General features: G+C 47.1%; 1 protein-coding gene across 2 annotated transcripts in view; it reads right to left on the reverse strand.

The window, feature by feature from the left end:
* The window catches only part of TBXA2R (thromboxane A2 receptor), a 57,310-nt gene extending 38,097 nt beyond the window's left edge, over positions 1–19,213 (reverse strand). For both annotated transcript variants that reach the window (XM_029614077.1, XM_029614078.1), the window contains exon 1: positions 18,950–19,213. The gene's annotated coding sequence lies outside the window, so the exon portion shown is untranslated. The remainder of the gene's footprint in view (positions 1–18,949) is intronic.
* Positions 19,214–22,742: the final 3,529 nt, after the last annotated feature.

Here is a 22,742-nt window from a genome sequence, read left to right on the forward strand (position 1 = left end):
TAAGGCTGAAGACCGAAAGGAGAGAGGGCAGCAGGCAGAGCCCATCATGTCCACAGTCAAAGGCTGAGAGGAGAGAAGCCAGGAGTTCTGAGGGCAGAGCCCATCCTGCCTCTGCCTGAAGACAGTAAAGAGAGGCCTGAGCAGAGCCCATCCTGCCTGCAGCCAAAAACAGAAAGGAGAGAGGGCCATGGGTGAAGCCCATGCCACCCACAAGCAAAGAAGAAGACCCAGGTGGGCCATCACCGAATACAGGAAGGACAGAAGACCATGGGTGGAGCTGTTGCAGAAGACAATAGAGATAGATCTGGATTGAAAGAGCAAGGGATGAGGGTTGAAGGAGGGAAAGGCTGCTGCTGCCGCATTTGCATGAGGAGGACAGAGTTGAGTGAGTGAAAGAGCATGTTCGTGTGAGTGATTGAAAGCATGTGTGCAGAGAGCATGTATGTATGAGTGTGTGTCTGAAAGGATGTGTGAAGAGAGCATGCTAGAGTGTGATTGAGAGGATGTGTGCATTTGTGATTCAAAGCATGAAGGTGAATGAGAGCGTGCGTATGTGTGTGATTGAAAGCATGTGTGTGTGTGATAGCACATGTCTGAGTGTGATTGAGAACATGTGTGGCAAGAGCGTATCTATGTGATTGAAAGCATGTGTGGGTTTGTGATTGAAAACATGTGTATGAAAGAGCATGTATCTGTTGGGTGTGAGAAAGAGAGAGGAGAAAGTTTGTGTGCAACAACACTTCCCTACTCACCGCTAGTCAAAAGTTCCCAGATGCCCTGAGGGTAATTATATTCTTATTTGTTTTAATTGTGTTATTTGATGTGTCTGCTATATTGAAATATTTTATTGGTATTTAGGAGCGTGCCAAGTTGTTATGGCCTGGATTGGCCACTGTTGGAAACAGGATGCTGGGCTTGATGGACCCTTGGTCTGACCCAGTAGGGCATGTTCTTATTTGGAAAGTTTTTCAGTTTTTCATTTTGTGTGTTTTATTCATCAGCTGCTTTGACATATTTTTATTAGAATGATTTTGCTATTAAGATTAATAATTTATATTTCTTGATGTTATTGTTTGATGCTTTATGAAGAATGATGACGTTTCTATTGTTTTCATTGTTGCACTGTATACATAGTCTGGCTTCTAGAAGTTTTTATCTGCACATTTCTATTTAAAATTTATGGTCTCTCTAGTCTGTATCTGATGAGGGTCTGTTTGTGTTTTGCATGTGTGACTGAGGTGGCCTGTTCTGCTAGGGTATAGGTTCTGTGAAAGGATTTACAGCAACATGATTTGTTCTGTTTTCCTAATAGGTGATGTGTTCAGGCCTGGATCTAGGCATAGGAGGCAACTGCCTCTAGCACCAGATTCTCATGGGCACTGCCACTTGAGTGTTGCCGCCACAAGGAGCTCCTGACCCTTTCATTTTCTTCCTGGTCCGGTTGCAGTGCAGCGATAATTTCGACTAAACTGAGCACAGTGTTCTTGCGCCAATGCATCTGCACTCCCGGGTCCTGCTGCACTCCACCCTGAGCACAGTTTTCCTAGTAACAGGAAGCACATGGGGTTAGCTGGGGAAGGAGTCTAGCAAGGCCTGTGAGCACAATCATACTGGGAGCACGGGCCTCGCGCTCGGTTTAGTCAAAATTATTGCTGCAGTGTTAACTGGACCAGGAAGAAAATGAGGCCCGGAGGTGAGTGGAAACAGGGCACCAAGGGGAGAAGGGGCCCATTCTCTGATTCCTAGGCCCCTCACTTTTCCACCCCGCACCCTATGATGATATCTTGCGGGAGAGGGACCCCCCTCGCCTTTGCGCCCACCATGATTTGTGGGGGAAGGGCACCCCCATTGTAAACTGGTGCCTGAAGTGTAAATCCAGCCCTGGGGTGTACTGGTGTTTTTAGGGCCTGGTGTGGTATTTGCAGCGTTGCCTTTTCATAGGAAGGGTTGTTACTGTTTGAACGCTGGCAGTTAGTACATAAGAACATAAGAAATTGCCATGCTGGGTCAGACCAAGGGTCCATCAAGCCCAGCATCCTGTTTCCAACAGTGGCCAATCCAGGCCATAAGAACCTGACAATTATCCAAACACCAAGAAGATCCCATGCTACTGATGCAATTAATAGCAGAGGCCATTCCCTAAGTAAACTTGATTAATAGCAGTTAATGGACTTCTCCTCCAAGAACTTATCCAAACCTTTTTTGAACCCAGCTACACTAACTGCACTAACCACATCCTCTGGCAACAAATTCCAGAGCTTTATTGTGCATTGAGTGAAAAAGAATTTTCTCCGATTAGTCTTAAATGTGCTACTTGCTAACTTCATGGAATACCCCCTAGTCCTTTTGCTCCAGGAACTTGTCCAAACCTTTTTTTTTTTTTAAACACAGCTATACTAACAGCTTTCACCACATCCTCTGGCAATGAATTTCAGAGCTTAATTATCCAGGCTTAATACTTAAGACACTAGGTATATGTAGTATAATTTTTTACGCTCTCAGAACCGAGGCGGCAAAGGGAATGGGAACAATTTCAATACTACAGCACTGCATACCGTAGGGCATGTGTGCAGTGCAATTTGATTGTGGATATGTTTTGTTAAAAATATATTAAATCCATTCAGGCACCTCCCGTTATGCATTGATGCCTGCTTAATATACCTTCCCTTACTATATAAACTAATTATTAAAACAGATAATGTCATTGCTGCATGCGGGTTTGCTACATTGCAATTGCGATTCAGTTTATTCTTGGCTTTCTGAGGGCCGAGCCCACGCTCAACATGCGTCACAATGGCTCTTAATACCAGACTGGTTCCCATTTCTTCTTTGCAGGGTTTTCTGGTTGGCACCACAGCAGTGCACGTACCTATAATATACGTGCTGTAAGTAATATTTTTACCTCAAACGACTGTACCTTGCCCTCTTTCTTGTAAAATCTGTTATTATGAATGCAATTTTTGTAAAATAGTGTGTGCGAAAGGATTCAGTGGGTGGAGGATGGGGATGTGACCGGTGCTGGGTGGGCGGAGAACGCCAGCCTGTAAGAGAGTCACCTAGTGAACCTTACAGCCTGGCACCCTCTGCACCGGCCACATCCTCTGAGAAACCTAAAGTCTCACCCTCGCACCTCCTGACCACCGCTACCTCTCATCGCCGATTCAGTTGACAGGATGCAGGATGCGAAACACCATGCTAGGGGGATTCTGCCAGCGGCACTTCTTGTTTTTTTTTTTTTACCTGCAGGTTCACTTGGACATAAAAAAAACCATGGGAAAACGTACTGAAGGCAGCAGGGAGGTTGGAACGGATTTTATGGGGGGGCAATGAAAACCATAGAAGGCTGTCCTGGGAACCTCGTGCCTAATAGAAGTCAAACCCACCCCAGGGGCTGCTCCTGCACATCGGCACCTCCTGTCATGTTCTGTGAGCCTCTGCCACAGTGTGTGCGTGTTTGTGTGTGTGATTGTGTGTGTGTGGGAGGGGACACATTCTGACCACAGGCGACGCGACTTCCCAAATCCTACTCATCTCACACTGGCAAACCGCCTCTCTGACGTGCGACAGGCAAATCCCAAAGGCTTTCACTCAGCTTTCAGGTCCTTTCCTGGAACCTGGGGGCAAATGCCGGCGCCGGGGGCGAGATGTGGAGGTAAGGTCGAGCTATTAGATTCTGAAAAGGCAAGCTCCCTCCCCCCACCCCTCCAGACACAAGCTGCGGGTAGGTATTAACTTTTTGGGAATCGTTTCCTTCATGCCCTCATCGGCGCAAGGTCTGGGTTTCCTGTCACCTGCAGACTAAGCCCGAGCTCTCAGAGCGACAGTCTGCGCGTACGGCCACTGAAATTCATCTCGGTGGGAGAAACTGTCCACACGCCCTTGCACCTTGCTCGTGTCTGCGGAGAGTTTTCTCCAAGGAAAAATAAGCCCGTACTTCAGAAGGACACCTCCCCCATCCTGCCCCCTCTTACTGGGGCAGCGGCACCATGCAGGTGCGTTTACCTGCACGCAGGGAGGGCAGATTTGAGACAGCCCCTTTATGTGCTTTACCTGCAAAAATAGCTTCAAAAATTAGCCTGTGATGAGCTCAGCACCTTCCCCTTTGGGGTGTTTTTTTTTCCCCTGCAAGCATTTTAATTGGCAGCTAAGAGACCGAGAGCCTGATCTTTAACTCACAATTACTGTCACCCATCAAAGGCAAAGCTCCTGCGTGGGATGAAGCACAATGTTGCTCATATTTAAAGGAGCGCGGCAGCGGGGAAACCAACCTGGCCCAGCCCCGGGCCTGCCCCGGTGCAGGCATCCCACAGATTCAGAAGCAGAACTGCGCTGTGATCTTGGGCACGTGTGCCAAAGACCGCGCACGTACCCGCGTTAATGCAGAACAGGAAGCTGGCGGCTCCCGCCTCCCGGCAATACCCTGCTCAACAAGACATTGGTTTGCTTCTCCCCCTTCAGCTTTTAAACCCTTTCTACTTTGCTTCCCCTCCTTTTTTGGTGCTTTTTTCTATTAAAAAAAAAAAAAAAAAAAGATGCTTCTGTATTTGCTTTGTCTGTCTGTGTGCACATTATCTCCTGAACCATTCAACCTACAGCAATAGATTTTCAATACAGGTCTATCAAAAAAACCCTAGAAACTGATATATGGTTTTCCTGGCAAACTTACCAATTTATCCCAAAACCGAAAAATAAAAATGTAGAAGAAAAGCACTCATACGAATCGCTATGCAATTCTTTTCTTAAATTGTTTTCTTTTGCTCTGGCTACTGAAAGTTTCTGTTGCATATGTGGAGGAGTAGCCTAGTGGCTAGTAGCAGTGGGCTACAAACCACGAGATCACCAGGAGACCACAGTTTGAGTCCTGCTTTCACTCCTTGTGATCTTGGGCAGCTCACTTTACCCTCCATTGCCTCAGGTACAAACATTCAGTAAGGGGTGGAAAACGCACGTCCAACCCGTGGCACCTAACAGCACCCTCAACATGCAAATGCATATTAATGGCCCTATTAGGTATGCCTGCGAGATACAGAAAGTAAAATGTGCAGCCAAGCTGCACATTTTACTTTAAGAAATTAGCGCCTACCCAAAGGTAGGCACTAGTTTCTGCCGGCACCGGAAAAGTGCACAGAAAAGCAGTAAAAACGGCTTTTCTGTGCACCCTCCGATTTAATATCATGGCGATATTAAGTCGGAGGTCCCGAAAGGTAAAAAAAGTAAAAAAAAAAATAAAAAATTTAAATGGGCCGGCGGCTGTAGGGCCAAAAACCGGACGCTCAATTTTGCCAGCGTCCGGTTTCCGAGCCCGTGGCTGTCAGCGAGCTCGAGAACAGACGCTGGCAAAATTGAGCATTGGCTGTCAAACCCGCTGACAGCCGCCACTCCGGGTCAAAAGGAGGCGCTAGGGAAGAGCTAGTGTCCCTAGCGCTTCCTTTTGCCCATTTCTACCGCACCACCTAATTTAAATACAGGCAAGTGGCCTGTGCGCGCGCCAGGAGAGCGGGCGTTCGTCCGCTCTCCCGCGGACTTTATTGAATCGGCCCGTTAGATTGTAAGCCCTCTGGGGATAGGGAAATACCTACAGTACCTGAATGTAATCCACTTTGAAGCACTGAAAAAAAAGAGCATAAAGTAGAATATAAAAAAATCTAAATAAATAAAGGCATCATAGGTAGCAGAATAGGGTAGGCCACCATTTCTCTTGGGATTAACCTGCTAAAATCACACAGAGTTACAATTCTTTCTGTTGGTGGAGCTTTTCCTGCAAGCATCTATATTTTATTCCTCACTTCTGCCTTCGACTGACACACATGTGGGACATGCCAGAATGACCTGAATCATTTTAGGATGCCCAGTACCAACTAAGGACTTTATTTACCAAGGCTTTGTCCCCATTCTGTGTCTATGGGAAATCAGGCCCTAAATGTGAATAATCCACCTGATATATACACAGAAAGATAGAAATGACGGCAGAAAAAGACCAATCGGCCCATCCAGTCTGCCCAGCAAGCTCCCACACTTATTTTCCACACTTATCTGTTTCACCAACCACCAACTTCAGGGCCCTTGTTGGTAACTGCTTGATTCAAATTTCCTGCCATCCCCCGTCATTGATGCAGAGAGTAATGTTGGAGTTGCATCAAAGGTGAGCATAAGGCTTAATGGTTAAGGGTAGTAACAGCCGCATCAAGCAAGTTACCCCGATGCTTGTTTAGCCAGACTGCACAGATCGATGCCTTGTTGGATGTTGTCTGAATGTAAATCCTGTTTTCCTCACTTCCCTCTACCGTTGAAGCAGAGAGCAACGCTGTATATGCTTTCAAAGTGATGTATCAGGCTTAATTGGTTTAGGGTATTAACCGCCGTAATAAGCAGCTACCCCCATGCTTATTTGTTTATTCAGATTGTGTCTAGGATTTCTGCTTTCGGGTGCAAGGCCACAGTAAGAAAAATAAATAAAAACACCCTGTGGCAGATGTGTGCTGAGCTGCAGCTTGTGGTAAAGATTGGGTATCTAGCTTTCCAACTGTACAATTCCATTTGTGTTTAGGCATATTAGTGACCTTCCAGATCAATGAAGACCGGAAAATTTTGGCCCAGCAGTTACCTTTTGAACCTGTGGGCTTCCAGCTCAATTGGAAACAGCGTCTTTTTGTTATGCTCGTCTGTCGCAGAGGGCTGCGACCACTGTTGCTCACCTCTTGCCTCACTGCACTGACTCAGTTGGGTAGACTTGCGGCCTCTGCTGGCTATCGCCGGCCTGCCTGCCCCTGTCCCGGGCCTCCCTGGATGGCGTGGACGCTGCCGACCGCCATCTTGCCCTCGGAGTTCCTTAGGTGTGCACTCTCGGGCCAGTGTTATGCACGTCATGGCGGGAACCTCGGGGGCGTTCCCCCCGGATGACGTCATTCATCGTGGACTCTTTAGCCGGCTGGCCCTGTCTGCCTACGACTTGGCAATAAGTTCCCTCGTTGCTGAATCCGCTTCGCTCACTACGGACTTCCCGTTCCAGCTCCTGCTTCCTCGGTGTGAGACGTCTCGGGTACCCGCTCCTCGGGGGCCCTTTCCTCGTCTCTGGCTATCTGGTCCTCGGAGGGCCTTGTGCCTAGGACTGCTGCCTATCCCGGTTCCCGGGGCTTCCTCTGGAACCATCGCTACTTCTACAGTGAGTACTCCGCTTGTGGATCATTACCGTATCATCTCTACTGAGGAACCCTCACCAGTGTAACCCGCTCTGTGGAGCACTGCCGTATCATCTCTACAGAGGAACCCTCACCGGTGTACCCCGCTCTGTGGAGCACTGCCGTATCATCTCTACTGAGGAACCCTCACCGGTGTACCCCGCTCTGTGGAGCACTGCCGTATCATCTCTACTGAGGAACCCTCACCGGTGTACCCCGCTCTGTGGAGCACTGCCGTATCATCTCTATTGAGGAACCCTCACCGGTGTAACCTGCTCTGTGGAGCACTGCCGTATCATCTCTACTGAGGAACCCTCACCGGTGTACCCCGCTCTGTGGAGCACTGCCGTATCATCTCTACTGAGGAACCCTCACCGGTGTAACCCGCTCTGTGGAGCACTGCCGTATCATCTCTACTGAGGAACCCTCACCGGTGTACCCCGCTCTGTGGAGCACTGCCGTATCATCTCTACTGAGGAACCCTCACCGGTGTACCCCGCTCTGTGGAGCACTGCCGTATCATCTCTACAGAGGAACCCTCTTTGAGTATACCCCTCTTCACAGACCCCGTGGCACCGCTGCGTCTGTGTGACTTTCCTGATACACTCTCCACTCCATGGGTAGTGTCGCTCTACTTCTCTATAGAGACTCAAGGACTTCTGAGCTGTATCTGACGTCAGCGCCAGGCGCTGACGCTCCATGGCTCCACCCCCTGGGGCCATCCTCTCTAGCTCCTTCTGTCCTTCCAGCTCGCTCTCTTTCTGCTCTCTCTCCAGTACCTGTTGTTCTACGCACCCAGCAGCTGAGACCTCACCTCCCAAAGGTGAGGCTCATGGGCTTCTCCCCGTGGGCAGTACCATCTCTTACCTCGGTCCAGGGCCCACATACCCACAAACCCTAACACTTTTGAGCTATAGTGCCATGAGTCCAGGGGACGTTTCACCTGTTTATATCCCCTCCCAACTCACTCAGCTCTGTCATTGCGGCAGTGGTCATTAGCCAGGGGCCATGCACCAGGGATCTCAAGCAGGTTTACTGGAATGAGTTTCAGACATGAAGAGGTCAGGTTTCCAAGATATCCACAATGAATATTCATGAGTGAGATCTGCATGCACTACCTCCACTGTATGCAAATATCTCTTGCATATTCATTGTGGATAATCCTGAAAGCCAGACCTGTTTGAGACTCCTGAGGACCAGAGTTGGCCACCCCTGAGCTAATCAGTCTGTTGGCTTTTCATTAGCTTAGAGAGGACTCTCTCTCCTGGCCACTCCTCTCATCCCATTCTTCATTTTTTGACAGCAAAAACAAATGTTATCACTGATGTCTATTTATGTATTTATTATTTAAAATATGAATATTCCACTTATAGCAGCCCAGCTAAGAGTGACCAAAGTGGTGTGGGGTCTCCATTGGAAGACTTAAGAGGAGAGGCTGAAGGATCTGAATATGTACACCCTGGAAGAGAGGAGGTACAGGGAAGATAAGATACAGACCTTCAGAGACCTGAAAGGTTTTAATGATGCACGAACTTTGTTCGTTTTCCGTTGGAAAGAAAACAGTAGAACTAGGGATCACGAAATGAATCTCCAGGGGGGACAACTGAGAACCAACCTCAGGAAATATATTTCTTCACGGAGAGGGTGATGGATGCCTGGAATGCCCTTCCGGAAGAGGTGGTGAAGACAAAAACTGTCAAAAATAGCCAAAATCATCATTACAGCACACACTTAATAACTGCTGCTTTCTTAATCATATCAAAAAGAGCAAATGCTTCCTGAAATAATAATTAAAATATGGAATGGGTCGAAGGCAGGGCCAGCAGAAGCATTAAGTGGGGTAGGCAGTGGCCTAGGGCGACAGAAGTGGGCGAGGCAGCAGAGTAGCCGGCAAGGGCAGTAGCCTTGGAAGGTGTGTAGGAGGGACAAGATGAGGTGTGGCTGAGGCTCGGCACTGGTGGTTGCATTCCTATTTTGGGTATGTATTTATTGGAGGAGGTAGGGCTGTTTGTGGTGTGTGATTTGCGTATCGTGGGGAGAGAGAGAGAGAGAGAGAGAGAGAGAGAGATCACATGACGACGATGTCATCACCGCTCAGGGTGGTGGGGCAACCTCGCACCGGCACTGATCAAAGGCCCCCATGGTATTCCATTCCATAAAGGAGGCCCTATAACAGAAAGAGCTGCTTAACCGTAGGCACTACAAAAATGTAATTGCTAGTTGAACACAAGAAGCAATATGGAGTCAAAAAAGCAAACAGAAGGTTGGGAATTATTAGAAAGGGAATGGTGAATAAAACGGAAAATGTCATAATGCCTCTGTATCGCTCCATGGCCAGGGTGCCAGAGGCATTCACGGAGCGGGATGCCAGTGGCCAGTGGTAGGTGTCCACCTTCACGGAGCGGAAGGATGGAGGGCTGTCATCTCCCAATTAAATAAATAATAAAAAAACCCAGGGATGGGATCCATCAGTTCTAGAGGACGCATATAAAGAGCAGGTAGTAAAACACTGCATGGAGCGGCAGTAGCCACAGAGGCATTAACGGAGCGGGATGCCAGTGGCCGGTGGTAGGTGTCCACCTTCACAGAGTAGAAGGATGAAGGGCATCCATCTCCCAATTAAAAAAAGAAAAGAAAAAAAGAAAAAAAAACAGGGATGGGTTCATGGGCTTATAGGTATTACCAATTATTAGGCTTTTCAATATTTGATGATAGTTAATGTGACTTTCAAGGCATTCTTCACTTTCGGTGCATGTCCGGCATGACTCCTTGCTTCAATGACAGGGGAAAAGAAAAACTGATACTTCACACATTTCCAGCATTGCCCTCTGCTTCATGGCAGAGAGCTATGCTGCCGCTTACCCAACTAATCAAACTTAGTATTTCACTTGGAAGCAGCTCCAGCACTGCTCTCTACATTAATGGTGGGGGTGAAAAGGGAATTAGAACATAAGGTTACTAGGAGCCAAGAGAAACAGTTAAGTGTGGGAACAGATGTGTGGGGCTTGCTGGGCGGACTGGATGGACCGGTTGGTCTTCTTCTGCCGTCATTTCTATGTTTCTATGTTTCTATGAATACTGTGTACAATTCTGGTCGCCGCATCTCAAAAAAGATATAGTTGCGATGGAGAAGGTACAGAGAAGGGCAACCAAAATGATAAAGGGGATGGCACAGCTCCCCTATGAGGAAAGGCTAAGAGGTTAGGGCTGTTCAGCTTGGAAAAGAGACAGCTGAGGGGGGATATGATAGAGGTCTTTAAAATCATGAGAGGTCTAGAACGAGTAGATGTGACTCGGTTATTTACACTTTCGAATAATAGAAGGACTAGGGGGACATTCCATGAAGTTAGCATGTAGCACATTTAAGACTAATCGGAGAAAATTCTTTTTCACTCAATGCACAGTAGAGCTCTGGAATTTGTTGCCAGAGGATGTGGTTAGTGCAGTTAGTTTAACTGGGTTAAAAAAGGTTTGGATAAGTTCTTGGAGAAGTCCATTAACAGCTATTAATCAAGTTTACTTAGGGAATAGCCACTGCAATTAGTTGCATCAGTAGCATGGGATCTTCTTGGTGTTTGGGTAATTGGCAGGTTCTTGTGGCCTAGTTTGGCCTCTGTTGGAAACAGGATGCTGGGCTTGATGGACCCTTGTTCTGACCCAGCATGGCAATTTCTTATGTTCTTATGAGTATATTCATTGAACAGGTTCACCAAATAAGACAGCCCATTTCCTCTGATGGATTTATAAACTCAGACAAGAATCTTAAATTTTATCCTTTGTACTCCTGGCAACCAGTGCAGGCAGTGAAGCAAGGGATATATTTATATGCCTCCTAAAAGAACTGCGTAGCACAAGTCAAGCAGAGGAATTCTGTAAAGCCTGTAGAGCCCTAAGATGGGTTTCCAGGAGCCCCCATGTAAAGTGAGTTACAGCAGGCCAGGGTGCTCAATATAAAAGCCTGAGCAATCGTTCAAAAATCATTTAGAGAAAGTGTGTGTTTGAAATGATGTAACATCTTCAGTTTATAAAATCCTGAAGCTAAGTATAGCCTTAAACGGAGGCTTAAAAAGAGAGGCGATGTCCTGCTTCCTGGCTAAAATGATGTCCTGCAGAGGCTTTAGCCCAGCTTACAGTTACAGGTGAAAACAAAGTGCATGGGAAGAGGAGTGAAGGGATTTAAGTGTCTGTACTCACAGCCCTAGATTGCAATCCAGTCCTTCCACAGCTCTTATTGGCTCTGTCACCACACACCCAGTGATGAATATTCGGAGATATTCGCATACATTGCCACTAATAACCATGATAATTTGCATATTTGGTTATGTTACATTCCATTCCCCCCTACCCCAAAAACTCCCTAGTTGTTCAAGGGGCAGCCTCATTTGGGAGTCACTGAAGGATGAAACCAACACAGGGATGTGAGGAGTGAATTTCGGTCACTGGACATTTCTAAGAGCAGGTTAAGCAACAAGTTGCAGGCGATACCTTTCTATGGGACATCACCTACACTTATTAGTTGACCTTCGTTTCTATATATTCAAGTGGACTAACATGACAGGCACAGCTTTTTGTCTAGGAACGGGTTAGCCACACATCTGCAGGCAGAAGGGAATCCTTCCTGCAGGCCCGGGACCTCTTGAGATCTCTTCTAGCCCCACCAGTCTATGATTTCTATGAAATCTCAGCAGAAAACAAGGCCAGCATTACAATAAAATAGCAATAGCTGGCTCAAAATGTTAATTACTACTACTGATCCCTTCTACAGCTCTGACAGATGAACACAGAGATCTGAACCAGTCCCTACCCCGCTCAGCTCACAAACCTAGCACAGAGGCACAGACAAGACAAATAAGAGGCTGTGATTGAGAGGTTAAAAAAAATCAGGTGGTAACAGTCCAGCTCCTGAGTTGAGTTTTTCCTCCTTTGCATTGTTCCCAAATTCCTGTCTCATTTCTCCTCCAACCAACAAGAGAAAGCGGAAGACAATCTGGTACTGCAGATAGCAACAGGAAATAAAATGAGATCAGTCCTTGATGATGAAGGGATTCCTTTATTACAGGTACAGAAATGAAAAAGGAAATAAAATTGCCCTTGCCCGACTCAGGCCGAGTTTCGCCCTAATGTTGGGCTGTAAAACCGGAAGGTAACAGTCCCCTGTCCCCAATTTTCTTTTCTTTCTTCCTCTTCTATCCTTCTTTACACTTTTTGGGAGTGTGTCATTTAGTTACGCTTTATGTGTTTGATATATACATGTTTTCAGAACCAAATTGATGCAATTCAATTCGTACGTGTGTTTCATTTTAAGAGAATTTTCTGTATTATTGTTTTACAGCCCCTGACACAGCCCAACATTAGGGTGAAACTCGGCCTGAGTCAGGCAAGGATTATAGACAGTGCTGGGGAGGATCTGGCTATCATGGTATATATGGGCACCAACAACATAGGAAAATGTGGGAGGGAGGTTCTGGAAGCCAAATTTAGGATTTTAGGTAGAAAGCTTAAATCCAGAACCTCCAGGGTGGCATTCTCTGAAATGCTTCCTGTTCCACGTGCAGGTCCCCAGAGGCAAGCAGAGCTCCAGAGTTTCAATGCGTGGATGAGACGATGGTGCAGGAAAGAGGGATTCAGCTTTGCAAGGAACTGGGGAAATGTTTGGGGAAAGGGGAGACTTTTCCAAAAGGATGGGCTCCACCTTAACCAGAGTGGAACCAAGCTGCTGGCACTAACTTTCAAAAAGGAGATAGAGCAGCTTTTAAACTAGAACAAGGGGAAAGCCGACAGTCACTCAGCAGTGCATGGTTCGGAGAAATGTATCCTTAAAGGATACTAATGAAACAGGAGAGTTAGGGCATCCCAACAGAGAGGTTCCAATAAAAGCAAACATAGTCCATGTGCCTATATGTAAAAAAATCACCTGAGCGAAAGATTTCCAAATTATCCCTAACAGAAAAGCAGGTTGTTAATACAAACAAAAAACACACTTTGAATGTCTGTATGCCAATGCCAGAAGTCTAAGAAGTAAGATGGGAGAGTTAGAGTGTATAGCAGTAAATGATGAGATTGACATAATTGGCATCACAAAGACTTGTTGGAAGGAGGATAACCAATGGGACAGTGGTATATCAGGGTACAAATTATATCGCAATGATAGGGAGGATCAACTTGGTGGGGGTGTGGCATTTTATGTCCAGGAGGGTATAGAGTCCAACAGGACTCTATACCCTCAGTAGAATCTCAGTAGAATCTATATGGGTAGAAATCCCATGTATGTTGGGTAAGAGTATAATGATAGGAGTATACTACCGTCCACCTGGACAAAATGGTCAGACAGATGATGAAATGCTAAGAGAAATCAGGGAAGCTAACCAATTTGGCAGAGCAATAATAATGGGAGATTTCAATTACCCCAATATTGACTGGGTAACTGTAACATCAGGACTTGCTAGAGACAAAGTTTCTGGATGTAATAAATGACTGCTTCATGGAGCAATTGGCTCAGGAACCAACACGAGAGGGAGCTATTTTAGATCTAATTCTTAGTGGAACGCGGGATTTGGTGAGAGAGGTAATGGTGGTGGGGCCACTTGGCAACAGTGATCATAACATGATCAAATTTAAACTAATAATTGGAAGGGGGGCAATAAATAAATCTGCAGCTCTAACACTAAACTTTCAAAAGGGAAACTGATAAAATGAGGAAAATAGTTAGAAAACAACTGAAAGGTGCAGCTGCAAAGGTTAAAAGTGTTCAACAGGCATGGACACTGTTTAAAAATACAATCCTAGAGGCGCAGTCCATATGTATTCCACACATTAAGAAAGGTGGAAGAAAGGCAAAACAATTTCAGTCATGGTTAAAAGGTGAGGTGAAAGGCTATTTTAGCAAAAAAAAAAAACATCCTTCAAAAATTGGAAGAAGGATCCAAATAAGATAAAACATAAGCATTGTCAAGTTAAGTGTAAAATATTGATAAGACAGGCAAAGAGAGAATGTAAAATGAAGTTGGCCATAGAGGCAAAAACTCATAATAAAAGCTTTTTAAAATATATCCGAAGCAAGAAACCTGTGAGGGAGTCAGTTGGACCATTAGATGACCGAGGGGTTAGAGGGGCTCTTAGGGAAGATAAGGCCATTGCAGAAAGACTAAATGAATTCTTTGCTTCCGTGTTTACTAATGAGGATGTTGGGGAGATACCAGTTTCGGAGATGGTTTTCAGGGGTGATGAGTCAGACGAACTAAACCAAATCACTAGGGATGTGAATCGTTTTTTGACGATTTAAAATATCGTCTGATATATTTTAAATCGTCAAAAATTGTTAGGGCCACGATACAATACCAATTCCCCCGATTTATCGTTAAAAAATCGTAAATCGGGGGAAGGGGGAGGGCAGGAACTTACTTACTTGCCCTAAACCAATGGCAGGAAAACCGGCACACTAAAACCCTAAAACCCACCCCTGACCCTTTAAATTAAATCCCCCACCCTCCCGAACCCCCCCCCCCCAAATGCCTTAAATTACCTGGGGGTCCAGCGGCGGTCCGGAACGGGCTCCTGCAATTGAATTGTGTTGTCTTCAGCCGGCGCCATTTTGCAAAATGGCGGCGGCCATAGACCAACACGATTCGACTGCAGGAGGTCGTTCCGGACCCCCGCTGGACTTTTGGCAAGTCTTGTGGGGGTCAGGAGGCCCCCCCCAAGCTGGCCAAAAGTCCCTGGGGGTCCAGCGGGGGTCCGGGAGCGATCTCCTGCCGCGAATCGTTTTCCGTACGGAAAATGGCGCCGGCAGGAGATCAACTGCAGGAGGTCGTTCAGCGGCGGTCCGGAACCCCCGCCATTTTGCGGCCGCCATTTTGCAAAATGGCGCCGGCTGAAGACAACACAATTCAATTGCAGGAGCCCGTTCCGGACCGCCGCTGGACCCCCAGGTAATTTAAGGCATTTGGGGGGGTGGGTTTTAGGGGGTTTTAGTGTGCCGGTTTTCCTGCCATTGGTTTAGGGCAAGTAAGTACTTCCCTCCCAAAGTTGATGAAGTATTAAGGCATTTGGGGTGGGGGATTTATTTTAAAGGGTCGGGGGTGGGTTTTAGGGGGTTTTAGTGTGCCGGCTCACGATTTTAACGATTTTCACGATATTTTAATCACCCAAACGGCAACAATACGATTCCCTCCCCCTCCCAGCTGAAATCGATCGTTAAGACGATCGAGGACACGATTCACATCTCTACAAATCACTGTGAACTGGGAAGATGTAGTAGGCCAGATTGACAAACTAAAAAGTAGCAAATCACCTGGACCAGATGGTATGCATCCTAGGGTACTGAAGGAACTCAAAAATGAAATTTCTGATCTATTAGTTAAAAGTTGTAACCTATCATTAAAATCATCCATTGTACCTGAAGACTGGAGGGTGGCCAACCTAACCCCAATATTTACAAAAGGCTCCAGGGGTGATCCGGGTAACTATAAACCAGTGAGCTTGACTTCAGTGCTGGGAAAAATAGTGGAAACTATTCTCAAGATCAAAATCTTAGAGCATATAGAAAGACATGGTTTAATGGGACACAGTCAACATGGATTTACCCAAGGGAAGTCTTGCCTAACAAATCTGCTTCATTTTTTTTGAAGGGGTTAATAAACATGTGGATAAAGGTGAACTGGTAGATGTAGTGTATTTGGATATTCAGAAGGCGTTTGACAAAGTCCCTCATGAGAAGCTTCTAAGAAAACTAAAAAGTCATGGGATAGGAGGCGATGTCCTTTCGTGGATTACAAGCTGGTTAAAAGACAGGAAACACAGAGTAGGATTAAATGGTCAATTTTCTCAGTGGAAAAGGGTAAACAGTGGAGTGGCTCAGGGATCTGTACTTGGACCGGTGCTTTTCAATATATATATAAATGATCTGGAAAGGAATACAACGAGTGAGGTTATCAAATTTGCAGACGATACAAAATTATTCAGAGTAGTTAAATCACAAGTGGACTGTGATACATTACAGGAGGACCTTGCAAGACCGGAATATTGGGCATCCAAATGGCAGATGAAATTTAATGTGGATAAGTGCAAGGTGATGCATATAGGGAAAAATAACCCATGCTATAGTTACACAATGTTAGGTTCCATATTAGGAGCTACCACCCAAGAAAGAGATCTAGGCGTCATAGTGGATAACACATTGAATTTGTCCGTTCAGTGTGCTGCAGCAGTCAAAAAAGCAAACAGAATGTTGGGAATTATTAGGAAGGGAATGGTAAATAAAACGGAAAATGTCATAATGCCTCTGTATCGCTCCATGGTGAGACCGCACCTTGAATACTGTATACAATTCTGATCGCCGCATCTCAAAAAAGATATAATTGCAATGGAGAAGTACAGAGAAGGTCCAAAAAAAAGCAAACCGGAAACCGATCCAAAACAGCAGTTGCGACCAAAAAAAGAGGATCAGTGAACACCAGGAGTTCTTTTATTTTGCAGAAAACATCATAAAAAGCCCGACTCAGGCAGAGTTTCGCTCTTTGAGCTGCTTCAGGGGCTATTATGTGTAATGCCGGTGGTTTGTCTCCATGTAGCAGTTCAGCCTCTTTTAGAAATGTGTAAACAATTGCCTTCAGGGCAGACAGTGATGAATACACCTTCACTCGAATGCCGGCGCAAACACTTCAGCAACAAGTTCCACTTCAGACAGGAACTCAGTCGATTAGTTACCAGCCTTTACAGTCAGAGCCATAAATTTTACAGCCTGAGTCGGGCTTTTTATGATGTTTTGTGAAAAATAAAAACTCCTGGTGTTCACTGAAGGTACAGAGAAGGGCAACTAAAATGATAAAGGGAATGGAACAGCTCCCCTATGAGGAAAGGCTGAAGAGGTTAGGGCTGTTCAGCTTGGAGAAGAGACGGCTGAGGGGGGATATGATAGAGGTCTTTAAGATCATGAGAGGTCTTGAACGAGTAGATGTGATTCGGTTATTTTCACTTTCGATTAATAGAAGGACTAGGGGGCACTCCATGAAGTTTACTTAGGGAATAGCCACTGCTATTAATTGCATCAGTAGCATGGGATCTTCTTACTGTTTGGGTAATGGACTGGTTTGGCCTCTGTTGGAAACAGGATGCTGGGCTTGATGGACCCTTGGTCTGACTCAGCATGGCAATTTCTTATGTACCGGTAATAAAGGAATCCCTTCAACATCGACGACCGATCTCATTTTATTTCCTGTTCATTTCTCCTCAGTTACATTATATTTATCTTATTTTACCCTCTTGTGGAATGTAAATAGTGCTTCTGATTTTAGAAGTTTAGAAAATGTAAATTTTTAGCTAATTTGGTTTAAGAAATGCTTACAATCACATTGTTAATGACAATTACTGGTATGCTTTCTTGGTTATTTCAAATTAATAATGCATTATCAGGCTCTCTACTTGTAGTTTTTCTCCCCTACAGCCTCAGCATTCGCTACCCTTCCAGAACAGCTTCTAGCACAAGCCCAACAGCTCCCCCCCCCCTACAGCCCCAGTACTCCCCCCCTGCCACAATTAGCACAGTTTAGCAGAACCCCCCTCCCCGCCTTAGCAACAATACTCTCCCACCACATTCAAACACTCCCCCTCCCCTACCTGCCAGCAAAGCCCCCCCCCCCAAGTCCCTGCACTCATCGCTCTCCAGCACCTCCCCCCAAACCCCCAGCAGAGGTTTTCTATCAAAGCGGTGGCAGCAATGTGCCCTGGGGTGGAACTGCCCCTTCCTGGTTTCCATGTGGGAGGCAGGGCCTGGGAGCTGGGGGGTGCGCTGCACCTTCAAAGCAGGTGGCAGCCGCCGACTCAGCCAAGCCTCAGACTAACGCCTGCGAGATGGGGGGGAAAGGAAAGCATTGTAGGAGCCAAGAGACAGACTGTCCAACCCAGCTCCCATCCATGTGCACTGGTTAAACCCGATAGCCCTGATTTTCACATTGGGGGTGCTCTATCGGGGTTTATCAGGTTTAACCAATAATCAGAAGACTTAAATATAAAGAGCCATCTTTCATTGTTGCTAGCCCCCCCCCCCCCCCTGCATTTTAAAAAGTCTCCTACTCCAAATCCATTCCTTAGCTATTTGGGGTATAGTCAAGATTTCTATGTATCAGGATGATGCCTTCGGGAGGGGGTGGAGGATATTTCAGATGACAATCAGTACAGCAGCACCTCTGATGTATACAAGTTTATAATATTGGAAGAAAGTGGGAAAAGTTTAAAATGTGCAAATGTTTATTGATTTCGGATGAAAAAGCAATAACTGCCAAAAATAATAGCACTGCAGCAGGAATGGAATAGGCTAGGCTAGGTGGACTTTATCTGCCATCATATTCTAGGTTTCTGCTTACTAGTGCTGCTGATTTAAGGCATTGGATTGTCCATCAAATAGAAGACAGCACCTCTGAGACACAGCACAGAAACGATTTAATGCAGTCAAAAGAAACCCCCCTCTTATACGGAGCAGCTCTACTGATTCCTGCGATCCTATAAAAGCAAGGTAAGGTGTGGCAGGGAGGGGAAAATCGGTGGTGGGGGGAGAAATATAAATATAGAATTTTGCAATTTTTTTCAAGAATGAAAAGTTGACTCTTGTTAACAGCAGCATTTGGAAAATTAGAAGTTTTTATCATCCGCATTCAAATACAATGTCCCCCTCCACGTTCTCGCCCTCCTCCCAATTCTAGCCCATGATGACCCCCTCCCGGGTGGGGGCAACACCAGAGGGGAGCTCCCTCGGAGGAGCAGCCGGCCCGGCTTACCTTAAGAGCTGGCCCCGTCCCGAGCAGAGTCCTGGGCAGCCGAGCTGAACGGCAGAGGCTGGGGCTCTCCCCTCGGGGGAGGGAATATATCGGAGAGAGAGGGAGGGAGGGACCTTCCGAGCCAGAAAGCCCCCGACCAATTCCTTTCTAAATCACTCCTTGCGCGTCGCTGGCACCAGTGAAGCAGCGAGGAAGAGGAATTGTCCCTGGCATGAAGTCCACCCCAGAAACAGCCAGCGAGGAGGAACCAGAGATCAGCGCTAACCGGGCAGCCCCGGGGAGGGAAGCAGAAGAGGCAGGAAATGATTAAGAGAGCATTTTTAGCAAGCATCAGGGGGTGATTAAAATCCTCATAGCCTTGTTCAGAAAGGAGTTTCCATCCCCCATTCAATGTCTAGGCAAAAAACAACAACAACAACAAAAAAAAGAAGAATCTTGAATAAATCCCATTGTTTCTTAGGCACAGAAGGATGCAGAGGGTTCTTTCTGAAATTGTCTCTCACTTTCTGCCAGTTAATAACCTTTTCCTTACATGCTGAAGCCAAGTACTGCATCTCTTACAACATAATCCCTACCTTGGTGGTCTCTGAGGCCAGAAAACCATAGGCCCTGGGGGAGAGAAGTCACAAAGTCGACATCAGCTTCCTCTAGGGGTGTAAGAAACAGGTCCATAAAGATAAACCTGAATTTGCTTCCTAATGAGCTGGAAGCAGAAGTTACAGCCTCTGATTATATTAGTGTTGCTTGACAAATGCCCAAAAACAAAGGTCAATAACAAAACCATTTAAGGTGATACCTTTTATGTTTAATCTGTTTATTTATTGATCAATAACCCAAAGACGACAAAAAACCAGCAGCGTGCATTTGTTTCTTATGCACTCCACCAGCCAACAATGGAAAAGTGTAACAATGAGGCAGGTACAGATATTCACCCCCAGTCCCCGCCCTCCCCCTGGCCATGTTTGAAAAGTTCCCTGATGAAAGCATTGCACACATGACTCCAGTAAGTTTTAATTGCTGCTGTTCACTACTGAACTCCTGGCTCCAGGAGGCAGGGGCTGAAAATAGGGTTCCCAAGTTGCAAAAAAAAAACCAAAAACAACCGTCGATGCTTAAACGATGACGTTGAAACTCTGTTACCCATTTGTGAAAGGTCAGGTAAGGAATTACGCCACCGCCAGAATGACGGGCCCTCACCATTCCTCCAGGTCATTAATGTGGCTTTCTTTCCCAACAAGCAAGCTTTCCTAAAGAACAATGCATGGCCTTTAATTATAAACGATGACGGCAAGAAGGGCTCAAAAAGGATAGCTCCTGGGCTTGTCAGGATACTGTATCCCACTGCTTTTGAGAGATATCCAACTACTTGGGTCCAGAAGTGGCAGGTTTTCCAGCATGTGCAGAAGGCATGAGGCAGGGCGCCTGCCTCCAATCGACGCCGTCCACAGAGCACAGCCGCCCTAAGACCAGCTCCGTGTGCTTGAAACTGAGAAATCCCCTCCATAAGAATTTATGCTGAAGCTCTCATATATATTGCCAGAAAGAATCTTTGTGCGTAAAGCTGAACGTTACCGTCTGTTCTGCTATTGTGAATCCACTCTCACAAGTCCAGTGATCTGCAAGAGTTCTGTGATTTGCATCAGCTTTATTTTTTCTCAGTTGATTCCCTAGCTCGGATAAGGATCTTTTGTGGAACTCGGGGAGTAAATGCTCCTCCAGATCCTCTAAAAAGGAGAACTTCAAAGCCTGTTTCGGCAACGAGGCTATGTAGTGTTTCAACTGTGGATATGAAAATGTACTTGTGTCTCGCAAACCATACTGGTGCTGTAGGGCAGAGAAAGGAAGTATTTATGTTATGGCCGTCGGTCACAGACGGCTGCGACCAATTCAACTCACGTCATGTGCTGCCCTCTCTCCTCTCCGGGCCTACTCGCAGTTGGGGCTAGCCACTGCCGCCACATTCCTCCGGGGTCCCAGGGCTCCTCATGGTGGCCGGGACGCCACCACCACCCACGCCGAATCTGGACCTTCCTAGGCGCGCTCACGCTCGCCACCGAGCCTTTCTTTGAAGGCTCAATGGTGGGAACTTCAGGGGCGTCCCGACTGATGACATCACAAGGTTGAGATTCTTAAACACCGCCTTCGCCCCTTGCTAGCTGACTTGGCAACGAGTTCCTTCACTACTGGTGCCTGCGCCTGTCTCCTCGGACCCGTGGTTCCCGTATCAGATCTTCCTGCAACTCTGGACTCTGGCTCGGGTACCCGCTCCTCGGGGGCCTGCTTGCGCTCCAGTTGGAGACTTTGTCTCCAGGCTTTCCCTGCTCCTCGGGCTAGCCCTGTACCTTCCAGAGCTCCTGCCTCCCGGCCTCCCTGCTCCTCTGGGTTGTCCCTCAGAACTGCCTTACTGCTTTGGAGACTCGACTCTGCGCTTCCTCGCTCCTTGGGGCAGTGCCTACGTTCCTCTACCAGAGATTCCGTCATGCGCAGCCCTGCTCCTCGGGATTGCTTACGTCACTTCTCCAGAGATTCAACTCGGGCTTCCCCGCTCCACAGGACAGCCTATGTCATCACACCAGGGCCTCTCTCACTACGCAACCCCGCCTCTCAGGACAGTCTCTGCTGCAGACCTCCAGAAGTTCCTGTCTCGCACTCCCTGCTCCTCAGGGCCTGCCTAGCTCTTCTCTCTCGAAGGTTCCTCTGCCTGTATACTGTGGTTTCTCTCCGAACTGTGTCTCTTCCCCCACTCCTTGGGATCCCCTACAGTACTCTCTCTATTAGCTCCTGTGATCACGAGGCTGTGATGCAGGACGCTCTGTTCCTCCACACATTACTGTATCTCCTGCTGCAATTGACCTTGCCTCCCAATGGGAGGACCTGTGGGGCTCCTCCCCACAGGTGGTATCAACCCTCACCTCGGGCCAAGGGTCCACGAAACCCACGAATCCTAACAATTTGGCCTTCTTCATTTAGCACATGTTGTAACTGGTAATCCAATACCCCTCCCAGCTTCTAAAGATTTTGGAGTGACATCCAGGAGTAAAGTCTAAATTCCCCCGTATAGACAACATTTGGGGAATGTTGGTAGATTTTCACCAAACGTTTCCAGGCCCATCTCATTGGCAAGATTAAAATGTTGCCAGGCAAACTGTTATGATTCTGCCCGCAACCGGAGCCACAGGCAGCCTCTCACCTTTCTTTTTCTCTTTTCTCAGCCTCTCTGTAGCCCGGAGGCCACCGACGTTCCCTCTGTGCGGCTGGAGCTGCTCCCGTACAGCTCTTGCAGCAAGGAGGCCGCTCTGAAGTCTCTTGCCTCCGTGGCAGGAGTGCGGACGTCACCACCACTCCGTGGCCTGGAGGCCGCTGCTGCTACCCGCTGCTGCTGCTTTCGTTGTGGCAGGAGGCCGCAGACGCTGTTTCCATGCGGCCTGGAGGCTGCCCTGAAGCCTGCCTTCCTTGCGGCGCGGGCCTGCTCTCTTCCGCGGCAGGGAGAACCATCTCCAGTGGCCTTTTCGTGGCAGGAAGCCGCCTCCCACGTCGGGCCTGCTTTGCTGGCTGTTCCAACTCCTGCTTCACTCAGCGGGAGATGCCACTCTCCAAGGTCCTGCCCACTTCCTGCCTTAGGCACGAGGCCACGCCTCTCTTCTGTTCTTAAAGGGCCAATGTGGGAGTGGTCCTCCTCTGATGTCATCGTGGTAGTCTCTTCTTCAGCCCTATAAAAAGGGTCTGTCTTCATTGCTTCATTGCCTTCGCAAGGAGCCAGTCCTCCTTAGGATTTCTCTGTAATCCAGCTTCT

Source organism: Rhinatrema bivittatum, chromosome 8, assembly GCF_901001135.1.
Source record: "Rhinatrema bivittatum chromosome 8, aRhiBiv1.1, whole genome shotgun sequence".
Classification (NCBI taxonomy): Eukaryota; Metazoa; Chordata; class Amphibia; order Gymnophiona; family Rhinatrematidae; genus Rhinatrema; species Rhinatrema bivittatum.